Here is a 22623-nt window from a genome sequence, read left to right on the forward strand (position 1 = left end):
GGAGGGGAGCCCTTGGCTGAAGGGAAAATGGAGCCCTGAGTCTCAGCCTCCTGAGCACTCCTCCAACACTGCAACTTAACTAAGGCTGCCTCCATCACCACAAATAACCTTGCCACCTTTATAAAGTAAGCAAGTGCTCTGGTTCACAGGGCTACTTTCAAGCCTGACAGTACACTAGCCTGAATTTACTGTTCTTAGAGTATAGGCTCCAGAGAAGGCAATGGCACCCCACTCCAGTACTCTTGCCTGGAAAATCCCACGGACGGAGGAGCCTGGAAGGCTGCAGTCTATGGGGTCGCTGAGGGTCGGACACGACTGAGCGACTTCACTTTCACTTTTCACTTTCATGCATTGGAGAAGGAAATGGCAACCCACTCCAGTGTTCTTGCCTGGAGAATCCCAGGGACGGGGGAGCCTGGTGGGCTGCCGTCTATGGGGTCGCACAGAGTCGGACACGACTGAAATGACTTAGCAGCAGCAGAGTATAAGCTCACGTCCATTTGCTATTCCAGTACTTGAAATGTGAATTTGACCATGGGCAGGAAGTGGGTGCAAACGTACTCATTAGTCGCAACGTATGAAAGAATCAGAGACAAAAGTCCTTGTGCCACAGACAGGGCCTGGCAGCCACGCCCTCAGATGGGCCAAGGGCTACCCTGGGCGACTATAACTGCCTTTCTCTGGAGTCATCCTCTTGAAAGACATGCTGCAAGATGAGTTCTGTGCTGACCAGGGCAGCGAGAGGGGAGCTATGTGCTGTCACTAAAGCAAAAAACGCCGCTCTAGTCCCCTTGACCACCTCCAAGGATGCGTGCCATCATCTTCTTGGGGTGATGCTTGTCAATTCAAAGATGCCTCCTCCTGGAAGCCTTTCTTCCCCTGCCCCCACCATCATCCTGACCCTTTGCTGAGCCTGCCAGGCAGCCACACGCCTTCAGCAGAGGAGTCATCACTGTGCAGGGAAGAGGTCAGATGCCCTGCCCCCACCTTCAGGGGGTGAGGCCTGTGGGCCCAAGCCCCCCACCCCCACCAGGAGACCAGCCCGCCCACCCCAGAATCAGGGAAGAGGGTCTGTGTGTCAGCTCCTTGTCCTCATTTCCTGTCTGTGGTCCTGGAGGGATTCTCTGCCTGGCAAGAAATCACTGGTAGACCCTGCAGCCAAAAGCTGCCCAACACTAGGCTGGTTCTCCTCCGGCCCTGGGCCCCTGAACATGGGTTTCGGTTCATGTCCAAAGTCCTCCAGGATCTGAACTCAATTTCACACGAGCATGTGAGCAACCAAAACCGAGGCTCCAATGGCCCTAAAATGTGCTTCTTGATGAAGGAAAGAAGAAAGGAAAAACAGAAAAAAATTTGAGAGACTCCAGGGAAGCAAATAAACACATCTTAGAATGAATTTTACAAAGGCATTTTCCCAGAAGATTTAAAGCCCACTGGCCATCCTGGGAGCTGGCCCTTGCCTTTCCCCTAGAGAAGCTGAATCTGGCTAAAGACACAGGTGGCACGAGGAGCAGGGAGCAGTCATCCACACATCTGGAGAGCAGGACTCCAGGGTGGTTATGTAACATGTGGACTGCGCCATCACGCTCTGTTTACACTCCTGCGGTCCCAAGATTGCAACACAGGCGACAGCTCTGTGCACCAGCCGTGTGGGAGGAACAAGTGACCAGAGTAGCCTGGTTCCTCCCCTGGTGACCAGAGTCAGTCCTGGAGCAGCCCAGCTGGGACCCAGCAGGGAGGAGTTGGTGCACGAAATTCCTGGCCCGGAATCTTGCACTTCATTCCTCAAGCTCTCACACAGAGCCTTCTTGCTTTTTATTTGCTACACAATGGTTAACAAAGGAAGACTGAACGTCTGCCGAGCATACACTAGCAGGGTGTACGTGGAACTATCCTGTGCTTGGGAATCGTCGGGATCGTGTGAGACTCACATTCAGATTCAGCAGGTCCAGGTGGACCTAAGCTCCTGGTGGCCAATGAGCCCCCAGCTAGGCCGACACCTCTGTCCTCTGACCATCACATATGACCCCTGGAATGATGTTAGAAGGGGCAGTGTGAAGGCAAGGGCCCATCTGTTGAAGAAACTGAAAATCATCAATTAGATGCCAAGGCTCCTGGATAAGGTGGCCAGGGGTGGAAACAGCTCCCTAGGACCAAGCAGACCAGGCCCATCCCCGGGGGTCACCTCTGGCATTGAACCTGGCTCCGATTCAGGCCCTCATGACCTGCTGGGCTCTCCTGCTGTGCAGGGTCAGGGCTCTGGGAGGATGGACGCTGTAGCGGGGAGAGGGTGACACTCTGTGCCTCCACCCCAACCAGGTGGATGACTGGGATCTTCCCAGAGCACAGGGTGCCCAGGACACAGGCGGGAAGCCCAGCTCTCATTGGGGGAGAGGTGTCCCTGTCCCTATACCCCCAAACGATGACCCTCCATCTGCTTGGGAGCGGCGGGTACATAAACAAGAAAGGGCCATCTCAAGTTAACCCGCCTACATGGAGAAGAATCCAGACCCAGTTTCCACTCTCCTTTGGTGGGCCACTTCTCAGGAGCCTGAGGACCCTGCCTGCTTCCAGAAAGCCCTTGACTCCCTAAAGTTGGCTCAGTGCTTTCTCTCCCAAGTAGGAGAGGGGAACCCCGGACCTGCGCATCTCAGACTCTGATGTGCACAGACTCACCTGGCGACCCTTAGGCAGAGGGCCCGGCTGGGTGTGAGACTCTATTTCAAACCGACTCCCAGGAGATGCTGAAGCTGCTGCTGATCCTTGGGCTTCATTTTGAGACGAAAAAGACTAGAGAGTGTGCCAGCCACCTGGTGAGGCTCTTCATTTGCATTAATATACTAGTAACACCATCACTGGCTTGGATAGACTCAGACCCTCCACCAGACAGATGAAATAGCCAACAGTCTCTGAGATTAGGAAATCCAATCGAGTTTTGGAGCTAGAAAACGGGGGTGTCTGGATTTTAAGTCAGTGGAGGAGAAAAGGGCAAACCACTCCAGTATTCTTACCAGGAGAAGCCCATGAACAGGATGAATAGGCAGAAAGATACGACCCTGGAATATGAGCCCCCAGGTTGGAAGGTGTTCAGTGTACTACTGGGGAAGAGTGGCAGGCAGGTACTAATAGCTCCAGAAGGAATGAAGCAGCTGGGTCAAAGTAGAAATGATGCTCAGTTGTGGATGTGTTTGGTGGTGAAAGTAAAGTCCAGTGCCCCAAAGAATAATGCTCCACAGGACATGAATTTGAGCAAATTGCAGAAGACAGTGGATGACAGAGAAGCCTGGTGTGCTGCAGTCCACGGAGTTGCAAAGAGTCGGACACGACTTAGTGCCTGAACAACAAAACCACTTAAGTTTATGTTCTTTCCTCAACAAAAGGAGGGCCCTAGTTTATCAGGAGAAAGTTCAACCTAGGTTCAGTGCATTGGGTCTCAGAAGGCAAGAATACATGGAATTTACTTTAGAAGGATATCAATCAAATGTTTACCAGCTTTTTTTAAATGGTCTGGGGTTTGAGGGAATGTTTCATTTAGTTCATTCACTGTATTTAACAAACATTTGTTGTGTTCCTAGATGTTAAAGGCTTGAAAAACTTAGGTCGTGACATGGGCACCTTCACAATGAAATCAAGAGTGTATTGTAGCCCGGTTTTGTATTTTTCCACTCCACATTCCAAAAGGCACAGATGATTTCAGACATTTTAATAAAAAAACTAGCTCCACAAATGTTTCTAGGGTGCATCAAAGGAAAAATCTATACTGACAAGCCCTCAGCCAATTTGGGACTTCAACATCTGCTTTTGGAAGAAACCATAGATGTCACCTCCTCTCGCTGGTGAACTCCAAGCATGTCTTTAGCCTTTAGCAGTTTCAAAACGAAGCCACAGCCCCTCAAAGGAGGAGCTTTCTTTTTACAAGGGAGATTGGGGCAACACTTATAGCCATGGAACTGAAGAAACAAAGAGTCAAGGACGTGGTAACATCAGGTTGGCCAACACGCCTCGAGGAGATCTTCTCCTTTCGACCTGCTTTATTTGCCCATCAGAAAATCTCACAGCGTGCAAGGAAAATATGCTTAACACGCTCCATCCACAATTTAAGCCACGGCCAGTTTGAAAGAAAGAGAACTGACCAGGCACTCATCCACTTGGGAAGCCCCCATCTGTTTCCCAAGGTCCCTCTATTATACCTCTATGGAGGGAGGTCTACATCACATAGATATTAGGGGTCAATAATGACAAACAAAAATGATAACATTTCACTTTCAAAATTTGTTTCCGTGAAAATCAGGAACAATAAAAATGCAAATATTCTCGTGCTGAATTAGGATAAGTTAATCACATGACTCAGTAGCAGGCAGGAGCCATAGGAGACATGGGTTCAACCCCTGAATTGGGAAGATCCCCTGGAGGAGAACATGGCAACCTGCTCCAGCACTCTTTTCTGGAGAATCCCATGGACAGAAAGGAGCCTGGTGGGCTACAGTCCATGGGGGTTCCAAAGAGTTGGACATGACTGAGCATGAACGCACACACACCAAAAGCAACCCAGCATCCACTTGGTCAGAACAGACGTCTGTTTGGTTCACAGGATCCCTGGGCACTCAAGACCTGCACCTCTGTCAATTTTAATCAGTTTCCCAGAATGAGACATTTCAGAGGACTACAACCTGACTTTGAAAATAGTTGGAACTGTAAGTCTTAAACAGAAAAGCACAATTGGCAACATAATTCACATTCACCTGGATGGGATTTCCCCAGGTGCTTTTCCCCTTGGAATCCTGGACTCCAAGGAAGTTAACCAGAATTACCAGAAAGGGGTTCTGCTGCCCAACTGTTTTGGGAAATGTGGGCTTAAATGAACTCAAGCAGGTTATTTCCTGTAGCTCTTAGAGGTTTCGATGTGAAAGTGTCTGGTCTCGCCAAGAACAAGCCTGTTTTCTAAGTTTGGTGGCTCAGGGAAGCCCCTCCCCCAGGTTTGTTTTCCAAACTAGGCCAGATTGCTGGAAAATGGAAATCATTTTTAATATGTTCCAGGCAGTACCTATTTTTCAGGCAAGTGTTACTATTTGTTTTATTTTAATTAGCTCTATGAGTCCGGGAGCAGGAGGACACACAGCGGAAGGCCCGCCCTCATCCACAGAGCTGACCCAGCCCATCTGGGAACCATCACTGACGTAGGGCTCTCATGTTCTCCAAAGACAGGCATGCTGTTCATCCACCCATCCCCCAAACATCCAACCCAAACCCACTCGATGCCAAGGCCTGGGGTGGGCCCTGGAGAAGGTGCAGGAACTGCCAGACCAAGGCCTGCCCTCGGGGAGCTTCCTGGGGTGACTATTCCACTGCAAGGATCTTGGCAAACAAGTTATCTTGTTCAGTGAGGTTCTATGTTTCCTCATCCTTTCAGAGTTACACAGAAAGAAAAACCATTCTTCACATTTCCTCCTGAAAGAGACACCATTCAGGAGATTCTAAGAAAAAGCGGTGCACTGGGGAGCCTGAGTAACTGGCCCTGGTGTGTGGTGTGGGGGGCAGGAATATATATTTTTTCCTTCCTTCCCCAGGGATGTGACAGCTCCTGGCAGTGTTGATCCTCCGTTGAGAGCTGCTCTCATCCCACACGGGTCTTCCGTGAACAAATATCGCAAGCAGCCAAAACAGGAAGAGTTAAATTTAGAAACACAACTGTCACACTGCATTCAAGAAGGAAAGAGAAAAATAACTCATCAGGTCTTCAAATTCAGTCCAGGCCCAAAGATCCTGGTCCAAGTGTGCAAGGCATGGATTCACTAAGAAGCCAAGGCACCAAGGATGCCCCAGAATCAACTTCTCATCACTCCTGGACCCTCCTCCACAATCCTGTCCTCCCCAAAGAAACTCTTTTTCAGCTTTTGCTGGGTAACTGGCACTCTCTCAGAAACTTTTTTTTTCCTGTACAATGTTTTGCCATTATCTTTTAGTTGAGAGATTTCCAGATTCACAGTCTTTTAAGAAGAGAAAAGAACGAACACAACACTGTAAAGCAATGAGCCTCCAAAAATCCTGTGATAAACCATAATGGAAAAGAATATTAAAAAAAAAAAAAAGAACGTATACATATGTGTAACTGAATCACTTTGCTGTATAACAAGAGTTAACAGCATGGTGAATCAACCATACTTCTATAATAATAAGGGAAAGAGAGAGAGAGAAAGCACAGATGATGACATTCAGCCTCCTGGTGTCCCTGTCTAGCAGACTGCTTGTCTCCCCCTAGACCCCGCAGGTGAGCCAGGGGATGGGGAAAGAAGAGACAAAACAGGTGGAAACTTAGGAATGGAAGGATTCTCACCTGTTCTATCACAGAGAATCTGCTGCAGTGGCCTGAGAAGGAGGACAGGTACCTCTGAGCCTTCCCACGTGGTCCTGGAAGATGGAGACCCCAGGAAAGTTGAACTCTGCAGAACTGGAGAGGAACCAAAGCTGCCACTAATTGAGCCCCTACCTGGGCTCCAGGCATGGGGTTACACTCAGGGCAAATGTTATTCATTAAGTAATTATCTGAACAACAGCTCACAATTTCTATGCACTAATTACGCAACCTTATGTGCAAGAAGGCACTTCCAGGGCTTCTGGGGCCAAAGCTTACACAATTTGGGGACCCTCTTTATAAAAATGCATATCAAATGATGAATAAAAATGAGACAGAAGATCTTGGAGGGGCCCTAGAGAGTGTGAATAGCCCTGAGGCTCACCATTCCCAGTCCAGGGAGGTGCTTATCAACAGCATCTGCTATGAAAGACAAGGAAATGGAAACTCCTCTGGGAAGTGACGAAACTGGCCCCAGGGCCTCTCCGAAGCCAGTAACAGAGCCAGGTAGCTAAAAGGCGGTGATGCCATCCTCCAGGAGGGAAAAGGAGGCCATCATTGCCTCAGGAACTCAACTGTCTTTTGGTAAATTTGTGAAACTTGATGAGTGTTTTCAAAGCCTTCATTTTTAAAGAGAAATGAAGAGAGAAGTAATTCGTCTCTTTCTAAGTTAACTGGTTTCAAAATCTGCTTGATGGTGACACTAGGTACCATTGAAATGGAAAAACGCATAGGATCACCCAAGACGGAAGTGGTCCCATCCCTCAGGGACCCTCTAAGCTGAGAGATAAGGTCACCAGGGCTTCTTGCTGCTTTTGTGAAATGAGGGCCAGCTTCAAAGTGGTGATAACACTCATCTTGTCTGCCCAGCAAGCTACCCTGGAGGGCACAGACGAGACCCAGAGTTGGGGGCGACCCTCCTACCTCATGTAGGTCTGTTCTCTGCCATGAAACACATGGGATGACCTCAGTGGGCATCAAACATTTACATTCTTCTCTAAAAATGGTCATTTCTTCCCTGGAGCTTTTCCTCCAATTCCTTCACCTTTATCATGTCCCTTCCTGAAGGGAGACAGCTTCAGGAAGCTGTTAGAGGTGTTAGGTGTTAGACAGCCAATGCCTGAAACAGAGGACGAGTCTGGTTCATTCTCTGCTTCAAGCACCTGTTAAAACTGTGACACCTTAGATGGGTCCTCTAACTGCTGACTCTAAGGTCCCTTACCTGAAAACTTAGGGTGAGAAGAGTAGGAATCACCCCATGGCAGGGAACAGAAAACAGGCACATATGGATTCCTGGGAATGGACAAATAAGTGGCAACAAAGTCATACGATGGAAAACAAGAGAGCAGTTCAAATGAATGATTTTGCACATACCATCACAGAACATCAGTCTAGTAGAATAACGTTTACATAAATTTGAAAGCAAACCAAACCATATTACTTACTGCTCATGCATACAAATACAGGAGACAAAAACTTTTAAACACAGGTCAACCACCTTGAAAATAAAGCTGATGGTGCTTCCGAACGTGGAAAATCGGAGGAGGTGAATAAAAGGAATGTCCATCTGCTTTGCAACTGTTATATTTCTGATAACTGAAAAGAGACTAAAAGCAAATCAAGAATGTTGTTGTTCAGTCGTTCAGTCAGGTCTGACTCTTTGCAACCCCATAGACTAGAGCAGGCCAGGCTTCCCTGTCCATCACCAACTCCCAGAGCTTGCTCAAACTCATGCCCATCGAGTTGGTGATGCAATCCAACCATCTCATCCTCTTTCGTCTCCTTCTCTTCCCGCCTTCAATCTTTCCCAGTATCAGGGTCTTTTCCAATGAGTTAGTTCTTCTCATCAGGTGGCCAAAGTATTGGAGCTTAAGCTTCAGTATCAGTCCTTCCAGTGAATATTCAGGGTTGATTTCCTTTAGGATTGACTGGTTTGATCTCCTTGCTGTCCAAGGGACTCTCAAGAGTCTTCTCTAGCACCACAGTTCAAAAGCATCAATTCTTCAGCAATCAGCCTTTTTTATTGTCCAGCTCTCACATCTGTATATGACTACTGGAAAAACCATAGCTTTGACTACATGGACCTTTGTAGGCAAAGTAATGTCTCTGCTTTTTAATAACCTGTCTAGGTTGCTTTTCTTCCAATGTTTCTTCCAACATTTAAAGAATGTTATCATTTATTAATTCCCAGAACAAATACATTGGAATTTGTTGTATTTTCTCTTATAGTTATGAGGGTTTTGTTCTCTCAAGATAAAATGTGAAAAACAACAACTGTCGCAGAGAAGTTCCAAGGAGTCATTCATTCAATCAATCATTTGTTCAACAAAGAATGAACGCCAACAGATATTTGGGGCATTCAGGGAATCATCCAAACCCTAGGGATACGACCGTGAATTGACGGCCCTGCTCCTGCCCATGCAGGGTTCATCACCCGCAGGCAAAGACCAGCACGGGTGGAAATGATGAGTCAACACTATGTTCCTGCCTGGAGTTCAGTACAGGGAGGAGTGAGATGCTGGAAGGGGCACCTGGGCGTGGCCAGGCTTTCACTCCAGCTCTGCCACCGCCCCCCACCCCCAGATGCCCCAGGGATGCCTGACTCACAGGCATGGTAGGAAAATTAAGGAGATACTGCAGGTCTCCGTCCAGGCACATTTAGCCCAGCCCTGACTCCAAGGAGACACCCAACAAATAACCTGGTCCCCTTACCTCGTCCCTGAAAAAATGCCTGGTCCCCTTGCCATTTCTCTGGAAAGAACCTATGGATTTTAATCCTAACTCAGGAATGCTGAGTTTACATCTGAAATAGTAATAATCATGTCTAACACCTGAGCATGACTGTATCAAGTCCAACTTCTCCATGTGTTCTTCAAATATCATGTTTGAAGGAGGAATGTTTGGTGCATAAAGTAATCAGGAGAGTGAGGGGGGACTCAGGTCATACAGGGGCCGAGGGCTGGGAGGGGGCAGCTGAGAAACTGAAGAGAAGGAAACGCAAACAAGGAAGACCGGCAGCTGACCTTACAGGTACGCCAAGCAGAAGAGGAATAAGATTTATTTTACAGAACTCACAACGACTAAAAGGAAGACATTCTGTCAGCACGAGGAAGACAACTGTAATAAACCTGGAGGCCCAGGGGAAAAAAAGGCCTCTCACAGGATGTGGGGGGTGAGCTCCCCTCACTGAGGACATCCTGGGACAGGACAGAGGACCACTTTGTGGTGATGTTACAAAGGGATCTCGGGACTTACATGAACTACTAGGTCATGCAATTTCTTAAGAGTCTCTGCGTGTTAAGAGTTTGTGACTCTAATTTATGGTTTTCAGAGAAGATAAAACATCCATGTAAGTATGTCACTCCTGCCGAGCCCAGTAACCATTCACTAACCCCTTAACAGAACTTTCTGTCTGTGGAAACACCCAGCAGGACATTCACAGTTCTCTCCCATATGTTTTCACATTTCCCCCAAGACAGTGAAGACAAGGAGGAGCCATTCCTGGGCTGGATCAAGAGAGGGGCACTGGGGAGGAGGGGACGTGAGAGAGAAGCCCCCCGGCTGGGTGCCCAGGACCTGCCCTCTGCAGGCCCAGAGCCTAGGACAGGGCCATGGAGCCGAACCGCTGTGCACCCTCCAGCTGTGACACCCCAGGCAAAGGCCAGACTGTGGGGTCACCACACAAAAGCCAGTTAGGTGTGCAGAGCCAGCCCAAGAGCCCAGAGCAAGGGGACAATGAGACCACCACCATTGTGATCTCGATTGGATGGAGAGAAACAGCTTCTCCACCCTCCACCCCCTCTGCAGCCGGACTCAGAGGAGGCCCTCAGCCCCAACCTGCTGGCATCAGAACAGCTGGAAAACTCATGCCACCTCTAGCTACCACGCTGGATCCAAGAAACATGCCCATCCTTGTCTGTCCCCACCAAACACCAGTGCTGGGGAGCACCAAGTGAGTCACTGCACCAGACAAAAGAAGGAAGTGATGCATAGCAGAGATTCTCTACTGGCCCCAGAAGCTGTTGAGCAGAATGACCAAGAGTGTATGCGTGTGCCAGTCACTACAGCTGCATACAAAGCAGCCCAAAAGAGCAGCTCCGAATAGCAACAACTGTGTATTATCATGTCTGTCTCCTGGTTCTGGGGTGACTGGACTCAGGCAGCTCTCACTTGGGGCCTCACGTGGCTGCATCTGATGGTAGGTGGGGCTGGGGTCATCTAGAGGGTGTCTCTGCTCAGGTGTCTGGGTGGTGATGCAGGCTGTCCATGGTCAGCAAGGCCCTTGCCGATGGCCCCTGTGAGGCCTGAGCTTCCTCCCAGCAGGGTGGCCGGGTTCCTGAGCCACCATCCCAAGAGGAAGAGCTGGGGGAACCCTACTGCCTTAGAGGACTCAGCTTTAGAGATCACAGAGCTTCTGCCACAGTCCATCTGTTAGAAGTGAATCATGAAAGCCAGTCATATTCAAGAGGAGGAGAACGAGAGAAATTTCATGTTGAAAGACAGATCAGAGCACCTGTAGGTATGTCTTAAGGCACCATAAGGTGCCAGCCTTTTTCAGGGGCTACAAACAGCATCCCTTAGCCTTCAAGGACCCAAATGTCTCAAATTCCAGGTGAGAGTTACTTCCCATTGTGTCAGGCCTTGGGCTGAAGAACATCACTCAGTGGGATGTATTTTTTTGGAAGTCTCACCTTTGAGAGCTCTAAGAGCTATGAGACCACAGACCTGAATACCAGGGTAACAGGGTTCCCCACTTTAAACACATTGAGCCACCTTGAAAGATGATTTTCTATAAAATATAGATTCCATTTCACACCAGACAGAGCCCAGTGAGGGATGAACTGGTTACCTGAGGATATGGATACTCTAGCTTAATTCTGAAGCTGGACAATCCAGTAAATGCCCCTGAAATAACACATATCCCAGAGAGCAAAGGACACACATTTCTCAATTCTGATTCAGGGTTCACATTCAGTCTTGACCCTGAGTTTACATATGTTCTAGACCTCAGGCCCCAGCAATGCTCCTAGAAAGAATTCTTTTACTTTAGTTGACTGCAAAGAAGATCTGCCTGGTGGACAAAGGTTCTGTTTTCTTGCAGAAGGAGCTTATGCAGGGCTCCTTGGTTTCTCCTTTTCTCAACTTTGACATGTCCTGAGCTTTGCTGAGGTCCCCTGAAGGCCAGCACAGACACGGATGCAGTCAGATGAATGAGGACAGGAGGGATGTCTTCCTGAAAGCCCTCCACTCTTGGCCCGGCCAGAAGGGCTCCTCTGCTGCTGCCAGGCCAGAAGGCCTCCTCTGCTGGGTCTACCTAAGCTCCCACTTATTGCAGGAGGGCCTAGTGAGCGGTCAGCACTTGTGCAAACACACATTCTGATGCAGTAAAAACAAATGGGGTGAGTCCAAGGGCTTCGCCTAGCAAGACAAATCCACGCACAGACAGAGGAAGTGCTGGGTGATGCTTTGCGCTCTTCTTGGGTCACGATAAGCTTTCCAACCTGTTCAACAACATGAAACCACGTCCTTGGGAACAGAGAAGTAGGTGTTTACATGTATAACCGTGGCGGATTCATGTTGATGTATGGCAAAACCAACACAATATTGTAAAGTAATTAACCTCCAATTAAAATAAATAAATTTATATTTTAAAAAAAGAGAAGTAGGTGTTTAGCAATCACTGTTGCTGCTCTGCTCACCTTTCTCTCCTTAGCTCTTGGGTGCTCACTGGCCCAACATCCAACCGCCAGCACCTGCCCCTCAATTCCCCTGGGGCTGTCTCTACCCATAGGTGCTACTCCACCTGTGCAAGGGGCATCACCACCCCCAGGAGCAGCCCTCAACCAGTGAGTTACAGGAGCTGGTGCATCAATACCCCAACTCCCTCACCCCCTTGTGGGAGAACATCCAGGTGTCTTCCATAGTCCATCCCAGCTCACTAACCTAGTGACCACACTATAACTGGTTCAGGACATGCCCTCTCTCCCCTATTTCACTTCTCTATTCCCTACTCCCAGGGGTTCCTTGGGCTCATCTCCCAAATAAACTGCAGGCATCCAAACCTTTGCCTCAGCATCTGCTTCTAAGGGAGCCAGAACTGAGTCAAGGTGCCTGATGGTCACAGCAAGCCATGGATGATCACCAAGAGTGTGCCGTCACTGGAGAGTCATATGTGTGTCTCAGAGGCCCTCCTCCCAGTCAACATGTATGTCAGGAACCGACAAAGAAACAAGGAGCACAAAGAATGAAGATTGGGCCAACAAAGGGTTCTGCTGGGACAGAGCTTACTGTGGACAATGCGGCTCTCAGCCTTTCCAAAGACCCTAACACACACACACACACACACACACACACACAAATTCCCACCTTAGTGGGGCCGGTGACCTTCCCCAACCAGGTATCTAGTTCCCAGTGCAGATATATCATCTCTCTCTGATGCTGTTTGTGAGAGGAGTGTGCCCAGCTCCAGTGAAAATGGATGCCATGCCAGCCCCCAGGAAGCAGCTTCCTCAGCAGAAGGAGCACGGCCTCTGACTCAATGAATCAGACCATTTTCTGGACCTTCACGGCTCTCTTCCTTCCACTTCTTGTCATCACTGAATAACTGAATGTGCAGTGTTGCATCAGAAGTAATAACACCTTAAAGACAAGGGAGATCACCCCTCCTCTCTGCTCCCCCTTCCCCCTTTCCCTTTTTAAAACCACAAGGTTGCTTAATCCAGTTTGTGGTTCTGCTCCAAGGGAAGTAAGAGGGGTCATTAGGGGCAACTGGCCATCTATGACTAACCTCTTCTGGCCAACCAAAGTGCTTGCTAATTTCACAGACATCACAAAGGTCTCTTTGAAAGTGGACCTAAAATAAGTACCTAAGGAAAGTGACCAAAATCTACAAGGCACTTCCTAGAGAGAAATATACCCAACATGTTAGCATTTACATGGAAAGCACGTCACATGTGTGTGAGTAATCTACATGTTTTTGTGTATGTGTGAGTGTGCATGTAGAATCAGGATGCATCTATACTCAGAAACAGGGATGAATCTCAAAAGCAGTGTGCTACAGACTAAGTCTTACATCAGAGAGCATATAGTGTAAGATTCGTGTACAGAAGGTCCTATGGTGATAGAAATCAGAAGAGTAATTGTGTGGGGGTGGGCTGGGCTGTGGGTTTACTGAAAAGAGACTTGAGGAAACTTCCTGGAATGATGGTAATGTCCCATATTATGACAGAAATTGGCCATGGAGTTTGCATAGTTAATAGGTACCACTCATGGATTGTACACAAACTTCATTGTGCATAAATGTTACCCAACATTTGGATAAACATCTTGTTACCCAAGATGGATAAACAGATCATAAAGTCTAGCTAATGACACACATGCTAAACCTATATGAGACAGAGTGTATTTACTTCTTCAAATCACTTCCAATTCCACCAAAAAGAATAAGATAGATTAACGGATAGATACAGGGGTAGAGAGGTGAGTAAACACGATAAAGCCAGTAGTGTGAAATGCAAATTAAAGAACTTAGGTGCTGAGTCTGAGGGTGTTTGCTGTAAAATTCACTCAATTTCTCTGCATGTTTGCAAATTTTCATAATAAAATGTGGGAGTAGGAGAAAAGGTACCTAAAGGCAAGAGTCTTGAGACTAAATGGGGAGAGAGAAGATACAAAATGGTAACAACAATGACACTGTGGCATTGAAAAGACAATTCTCGGTTCATTAGTGTGTGCCCTTGGGAACCACTAAGTAGATCCACTGGGCACCACATTCTTTGTCCTGGGTCTCATTAAAGGAAACACCCTTCTGTGAGCTACAAATACACAGTGATTCCTGCAGAGAGGCCAATATTCTGCATCAAACTTGGGTCAATGATGAAGACACTCACAAAGAGATGAGTACATCCGTGTTCCATCTTCCCTTCCTTTAAACTCAGTATCAAATTATAATTTAACTTAATAGGTCTCCTATGTGTGGTTAAATGGTACAGACGGTAGGGAAACTTTGTTTCTGGAATATGGCAGGACAGTTGCCCTTGGGACATGGATCACATCTTTCTGGATGAACTGACCTACGGGAAGAGACCTGAGCAGAGAATAAGTCCAGCTTCTTCCCCACTTCTCACCACCCCTTACTTCTCCTTCCTTCATCCACTGACATCCACTTGGCACACCCAACCTTGCACATGCAGTGTAAAGACCTAAATCCCTATCGTTGGTGACTTTTCATGGATTTTCCCAAGAGAGTCAATTAAGATTGCAGCATAAGTGAAATTCCATTTCCCAAGAAAGATCCATTGGGAAGTGGAGGCTGATGCTAACAGGATGTTCATGTGCCCAACATGTATGGTTTGAAAATTAAGAATATTTTTACTTTCCACCTAGCTATTATAATATTAATACAGTCAGACTGACTTTACTCTCCTCCTAGAGGAGATGTCCACATGCCCAAGCCAGTGCATGAGTGATAACCACATCCTCCTGTGTATAACTGAGGCTTTGGGTGCAGGACCCCTGAGCACACAGTGGGTGCTCCAGAAATGGGCATCAAGTCACAGCTGGATACATGCTTTGAGCTAAGCTTCTTCATTTTCATATTTATTTGTGTATTTCCTTGGCTGTGCCAGGTCACCATTGCAGGGCACAGGATCTTTTATTGTAGCCTGCAGGATCTTAAGTTGTGGCATTCAAAGTCTTAGTTGCAGCACGTGGGGTCTTGATCCCTGACCAGAGATTGAACCTTGGCCCCCTGCATTGGGAGCATGAAGTCTTAGCCACGGGACCACCAGGGAAGTCCCTTGTGCCAAGTTCTTCACACACTTTATCTCATTGACTCTCCACGGCAACCCTTTCTGTTTGTGCTGTGAATTACCCCCACTTTGCAGGGGAGGAAACTGAGGCTTGGAGAGGTTAAATGACTGGCCCAGGGCCCCACAGCCCATAGATGTCAAAGCAGGATGCCTCTCCAGGTCTGTGGGACCCTGGACCACATCCCTGACTCCACTCAGAAGTACTTTACAATTATAAAACGTGGACATCCCTTCTCTTCTGGTTCTCGCAATGACTCTGAGGCAGAGTGGGTACTCCAAGTGCCTATTTCATGACCCGGACCCCAGTCCCATGCTCCTGCCAGTGTGGCCTGACCTGCTGGGCTGCAGCCTGTTCTCTTCCATTCCTCGGCCCAGTGTCCCCAGACCCATCGGTGGAGCCCTGACATCCCATTGTAGACACGGGGCTAGGGAGCAAGGCCTTGGCCGGGATGGACAAACCACTGAGCTGGGCTCATGTCCACTTCATTCTGAGTCAGCTTCTAAAATAGGCTGCTAATCTTTAATTCAGGGATTTTATTGTTCTATGATAGACATTTCAGTCACACTAATGGTCTCACACTATATCAGGAACCACAGAAGCGCCAGTGTGATAACCCAGACGTGAACTCATTTAACCTTACTGTCCAAGATGGAAACCTTGTCAGCCCAGACCAATCCCAGGGGAGGCAAACTGGAGGGTGGCCATCAGCCCACTGGCCATGGGGAGCGCCCAAGTAGAAGAAGTAACAGGCTTACTGCCCAGATTCTCGAGTGTGAGCTGGTTGGTGGGAGCCACAATAAGCAGGTCAACTCGGACATGCTTTCCCCCAGCCCTCAGCCACACCACTGGCTGTGTCCTGGGAGCCTGTTTAAAAAGTCTGAGGCCTAGGAGACTCTGGGGAGAGAGGTCAGGCCCTCCCCAGGCTACATCCTACCCCAAAGCTCCCAGAGGCCGTTCCAGGCCTGAGAGCATCCCAGTCAGGGACAGAGGGTGGAAGGGAGAGGCAGTCAGCACCCTGAGATCCTGCCCTCAGCTGCTCTGGGTCAGCCTGGCTGCTGAGAGGGAAGGGATTAGGAGGGCAAGGTCAGAGTTACTGACAGGACACTCTGGAATAAGGGGTTAGTCCAGACCAGGGGGTTTTCGAGCATTTTCGTTTTTTATTTATTTTTATGATTGATTGATTGATTTTTTTACTTTTTGGCCTCACCACGTGGCACGCAGGATCTTAGTTCCCTTACCAGGGATCAAGTCCACAGCCCTCACAGAGGAAGCGAGAAGTCTTAATAGTTGGACCACCAAGGAAGTCCCTGAAGCATTTTTAAAGAATAAACATTGATTCTTCTCTTAAGATCCCTAAGGATCCTTCTAGTGACAAAGATAACATAGCCACCATTTATTGTCGTTCAGTCACTAAACCGTGTCTGACTCTGCAACTCCATGGACTGCAACATGCCAGGTTTCCCTGTCTTGCTTTATCTCCCGGAATCTGCTCAAACTTGTGTCCAATGAGTTGATGATGCCATCCAACCATCCTATACTCTTGCTGTTTTATGAAGCTTAGCTCACTTCATGATGTGAGCATCTAAATATGCATTTACAGATGGTGGAAAAGAGATTCAAAGAATTCAGGAAACTCACCTGGCATCACATAGGTTGAAAGTGACAGAACAGAGACTTAGGATTTACTCTGAAACCCAAGCACTTTCCACATTTCACCAATGATTTCACATATCCTCAAACATCCATTATTTTTCCTACACTCCTTGCATTTACAAAGAAAAGATGTAATTTGCAAGCAGACACACCTGGGATAATTTCTACATGACTTGTGACCCTTTCAAGGTGAAAAGAGAATCAAAGTGTGTCACCTGACCAGGTGAGAACCATGAAGGTTAAACCAAGAGCTAGTGTTGTGTTAGGGGCTCAGGTGGCTATTTTTGACCCCAAGACTAGCCCATCAGGTTCCTCTGTCTGAGGAATTCTCCAGGCAAGAATAGTGGAGTGGGTAGACTCTCTTTTCTCCAGAGGATCTTCCTGACCCAGGGATCAAACCTGGGTCTCCTCCATTACAGGCAAATTCTTTACTGGCTAAGCCAGCCTCAGAAGACATAAATTTAGGTTATAATTTTTGTCTACAGGGAGTATATTGCTTTTGAAATAAGATAAGCATAAAGGAAAATTGAGACATTTGTTTTTTTAATAAGAAACAAGTTTGGGGGGAAAATCTGCTTTCTCTTCTTCCAAGGGAATGGGAGAAGTCTCTCATGCAGTTAGAAGTGGTCTTGCCTGAGTCCTGACCAGAAGAATGTGAGCAGGAGGGAAGGTCTAGTCCATAAAACCCAGCTGTGAACAACTCCCCTGTTCTTTCCCCTTCAAGCAGAGAAGCACAGTGACCTTGGAAACCAAGCGTGAGAACAGTAAAGCCTCAAAATGGAAATTTCAGAGTCCACAGACCACCTCTAGCAACAGGGCCACCCACAGACTAGAACTTCACATGAGAAAGAAACTTCTTTTGTGTTAAACCCCCAAGTCTGAAGGACTTACTTGTTACAGCAGCTACTGTTGCCCTAATTCAGTAAAGAACTTGATAAAAATTGAAGAGCAGATCACAATGGGTTTCCAAGGTGTTCCACTTAATGTCCACAGCTACTGTTGGAATCATTATGAAAATTACAACTGTAGAGAGAAGTTACAGAACTGTTATGTGAGCTAGTCTAATGGAGTATACATTTTAAGACTTTTAAAAATAATCTTAATTGTTTCCTGGGTTCAAACTCAGGGATAAAACATTAAGGCAATTGAAAACTGTCATTCCTCATATTCTGAAAATATTTGGTTAAAGAAAATATAGTATTAAATTAACTTCATCTGTTTCCTTTTATGGTTTTAATGTAGCTACTAGGAATCTCAAAATTACATCTGTAGCTTGCATTATATTTCTACAGGACCGTGTTCTTCTAAATGATGCAAGTGTCAGATTTTCTACATAATTATTGATATGCACTGATTATCCATGTGGGACAGCTAGGGGCCCTGCTCTGCTTCTGGAAAAGCCCTGTAACCTCAGGCAGGTCATTCATTTTTTTCTTTATGTAAATGGTGAGAGATTTGGACCTTTCGTGCTTTGTAGATCGGTCATATCCAGTCTCGTGGTATTAAACCAGCTGACCCTGATGTTACGGTTTAAACTCCAAAACAGGAGGATCTCAACCCCTCCCTGTGTACACGACCTGCAGCTGAGCCGGCCTTCACTGGCTTGTGCGTCTGAGCCCGGCCCCCAGGTTCTGTTCATGGTCCACACCTCCCTTTGGACACCCCCCTGAACTGCTTCTCCCATCCTGACCTGACCTCCCTCCCCCAGGACAGTTCAGATTTGACTCTTAGACTCTGTGGTTTCTGGCCATTCCAGTAAACAGCCACCTGATCCAGTAACGCCTCTAGCACAGCCCCATGGGGTCAGTGCCTACCGGCCTCTGTCCTGAAGCAAAGGCTCAAGGTGGCTTCCCTATGCCCAGAGAGCTCAGACCCAACAAGTCAGGCAGAGAGAGGGAGCTGAGCCCTTTATCAGAAGAAAATGGAAACAGAAACAGACCTTCAGATGTCAAAAGCAAACTTATGGCTATCAACAGAAAAATGCGGGGGAAGGGATAAATCAGGAGCTTGGGATGAACATATTGACCCTTATTATAAGGCAGATAACCCACAAGGACCTACTGTACAGCACAGGGAACTCGACTCAATATTCTGTGACAACTACATGAGAAAAGAATCTGAAAAGGGATGTATATAGGTATATGTGTAACTGAACCGCTTTGCTGTACACCTGAAACTAACACAACATAGCAAATCAACTATATTCCAATAAATTTTTTTAAAAAGGGAAATGCAGTCATCTCAGAGTGATGCCCACACCAAAGGCTTTCATTTTAAATAGCTTCCTTCTTCCCAAGTTTCTTTGAAAGAGGCACTCTGAGGAAAAGCTCATTTCCTTAAAATACCAAAGAACTAAAAACCAAAAGATGATAGATTTTTTTTTTCTGGAGGCAGACTGCAAAGTGTAGAATAAAATTCTGCAAAGTGTACCAACACACATTCCTAAGAATCCCTCTCTGCTACAGTTGTCTACCACCCTCAGTATTACATTTAGCTGACTTAATTTTCCATGGATCAAATTTATTCAAAGTTAAATTTCTCATAATAATTCATCTGAGTAAACAGTTTCAAGTGTTATTTGCCAAAAGACAATGTTTCCGGGCTCGAGATGAGATTGGCAATGTCAGGCTAAGAAAACAACCTTAAAAATTCTCAGAGGGCTGGAACGATGACAGAAAAATTAGAGCCTGGACCTCAGTCTTTTTCATACAGATCTGGAGGAAAAAATTACAAATTTTCACCAAAAACAGGTCTTCAAGGGGGCAGGGAAGAATGCCATTTAAAAGAAAAATTTTTTTTTAAATCTTAGATGTCTTTTTAATGTTATTTATTTACTTATGACTGCACTGAGTCTTCATTGCCTCACGGGCTTTCTCTAGTTGCAGCGAGCAGGGGCTACTCTTTGCTGCCACGCTCGGGCTACTCATTGTGGGGGCTTCTTCTGTTGCAGAACACAGGCTCTAGGCGGGTGGGCTCAGTAGTAGCAGCTCACAGGTTGCTCCATGGCATGTGGGATCTTCCCTGACCAAGGATCAAACCTGGGTCCCCCGCATCAGCAGGTGGAATCTTACCCACTATGCCACCAGGGAAGTCCTTTACACGTCTTTAAAGTGGCAGCTGTCCTATGAAAAGTGAGCCATATCAAGCTCGCCACACCCACAAAGATAGCACAGCCATTGTCCAATGGGCCGGGGATCCTGGCTGTCCCCTGGACCGTGCTCTGGCCTCCTGGTTATCAAAGAGAGGGAGCGGGGAAGGGAGAGGGGGAGGGAGGAACATGGATGGCAGAGAGATAAAAGGACAGGGAGGGCAGTAGGACACGGAATTCTGGGAACACAAAGCAGGGACTTACTAAGGGGAACTGGACCTGGTGTCTTAGGGGTGGAAGAGTTTGTGAGTTCCTATTCTGCACTCATGCAATGGAAGGGGCAGAGGGTTAAACTAGGTCTGCTTCCCAAGTGAGGAAGCAAGCCAGCCCCATCCCCCAACTGTTTCCACAACCAGAACATGTCAACCCATCACCAGCCTCCCAGTCAATTTCATTCCGATGGCGTCTCCAGCCAGGGGTTCCGAGGACACAGCCTGAGAATCCCTGTGACATCAGAGGGCACCAGGCACACTTCACAATAAGAGTCAAGTTAACTCCCACCTGTGACCCTGATACTGTGCTTCCCTTGGCCACACCGGCCCCCACACACTCAGATCCCCATGTGGACACTCAGCACTGGGCACCAAGGGAGCCCTGACACCATCCCGGGGAGCCGTGAGTGCCCTGCCCTGTGACACCATCGTGAACAGGAAGGAGGCCAGTCCAGAAGGCTGCTTCCCAGCCTGCACTGGAGCTGCAGGATGGGGAGCTCTTGTTTGTTGCCACCCCCCCACCACTGTTGCCCCCTGGAGTCTCTCCTCTCCTCCTTGCCCTGCGCCCCCACTTTCTTGCCAACACCAACAGGTGCTGGCTTCAGCTCTTCTTAGCTGGACATCTTCTGTTCTGCCTGTGAGCTGAGTCATTCCTGTCTCGCGATGGCATTTCACGCGCCTTATTCTTTTACACCTGTCACTCTGAGAAATGCATTCTTTGAAACAGTCAGCAATGCCACTCACAGCGAGCCAGCACCATCTCCCCTGACACATGGTCCCAACTCCAGGGAACAGAAGCTTCCATCGCTTGGCCCTGCACAGAGCTGGACCCCAGTCCCAGAGCTGGGCTCTGTACTTTGTCTGACGCCATTCTTTTGCATCCAAAGGTGTGCCCACGGCAAGGCTGGGCTCCTAGAACTGAATCTCCTGTCTCCTGACATCCCAGTCACCGCCCGCATTCTCATTGCAAAAAGATGGTGACATATCTTCGACTGTAAGACCCGATTGGCAAACAGGGTTACCAGCACAGCGGTGACCTGAAGCATCCCTGCCACGCCCCTTGGGCCAGGCCCCCACAGAAGCCCACCTCCCAGGAGACATGCAGTTCTGTCCACGTGGTAATGACACGTAAACCTTCAACCCGGCTTTCACTTGTAGCTCACGCAGCCCCCACGTGCTTCAGTGAAGGGTACTCTTTCAGAGTGCTGAATAACAGCCACAGGGACCCTTGAATTCTCCAGCTTAAGGAATATAGTTTATGTCAGGTTGTAGGCTGTTTTTTGGCAGGGAAAGGTAATCTATTTTTAGTTCTTTCCAGACATCGGAAAGAGAACTTCTATCCACCTTCCCAAGAAAAGCACACACACACAATTTCACCTTCTGTAACCCAAGGGCTAAGGTTCTTTGGGCTGCAATGAAGATTGCATATGTCCATCTAGGCTGATGCTTAAAATGAGGCCAGCGTTTGCATGTAGGATCACTGGGTGGTTGAGCTCCCAGGCCCTTAAAGGGGGCACACTTGAGGCCCAAGACTCTACCAGGTAAGGAAGGAAGAACCACCCCCGCCCCACCCACAAGAGATCTGAGAACTCCATGTCAGGGCTGACAATGCGGCCACAGGCCCAGTCCATCCATGAGCTAAAATGTTTTTTTTAATTTTTAAAGATTATAAAAATCTTTAAAAATGTCTTATAGACAGAGCACCGGCTTTGGGTTCCCTGCAGCATACAGCAAACCCCCGCTGGCTCTCCATTTTACACACAGCAAGGTACGTGTTTCAGTGCTTCTCTGTGACAGTCTGGAGAGGTTGGGATGGGGAGGGAGGTTCAGGAGGGAGGGGGCACATGTATACCTATGGCCGATTCGATCGATGTGTGGCAGAAACCATCATAGTATTGTAAAATAACTGTCCTCTAATTAAAAATAAAATTAAATAATAAACATGTACTATAGACACTATAGAAGTATCAGGTCTTCGAAGCCTAACATATTTGCTCTCTGGCCCTTTTCAGACAGGGTGGCCGCCACCTGGTCTAAACAAGCAGACTTCATCCGTCCAGAGGCCACCTGCCTTGGCCAAAGTCTGGCTGAGCTGAGTTCAAGTCCCTTTGATCCCCTTCTGTTAGTTTTCTCTTGAAAGTTCAAAAACATTAGAGGTAAAATGTTCTGAGGAAAGGCACATTCTATTTGTTATATCAAATATAACTGCTGACACATGAACATCCATTTCTTCCAAGAAGCTCAACATCAGAGGTGAGGGTCTGGTTCAACACCTGTGCCTTTACTGTGACAGAAACAAGGCTCTCGATTAAAAATCAGGCAAAGAGGACAGGACATCCTCACCCACCTGCTCCTGACTTAGTGTCCCTCGGTATGGCACCAGCATCCATATTTTAGACCAGGACTTTGACTCACCTTCTCCCCCACCGCCCAAGGGAACAAACACA

General features: G+C 47.6%; 1 protein-coding gene across 2 annotated transcripts in view; it reads right to left on the reverse strand.

Annotated features, from left to right (window-relative positions):
* The window catches only part of SLC24A3 (solute carrier family 24 member 3), a 428436-nt gene that overhangs the window by 332325 nt on the left and 73488 nt on the right, over positions 1-22623 (reverse strand). The gene's annotated exons all lie outside the window — the stretch shown is intronic.

The sequence above is a fragment of the Bos indicus x Bos taurus genome, chromosome 13, assembly GCF_003369695.1.
Source record: "Bos indicus x Bos taurus breed Angus x Brahman F1 hybrid chromosome 13, Bos_hybrid_MaternalHap_v2.0, whole genome shotgun sequence".
Lineage (NCBI taxonomy): Eukaryota > Metazoa > Chordata > Mammalia > Artiodactyla > Bovidae > Bos > Bos indicus x Bos taurus.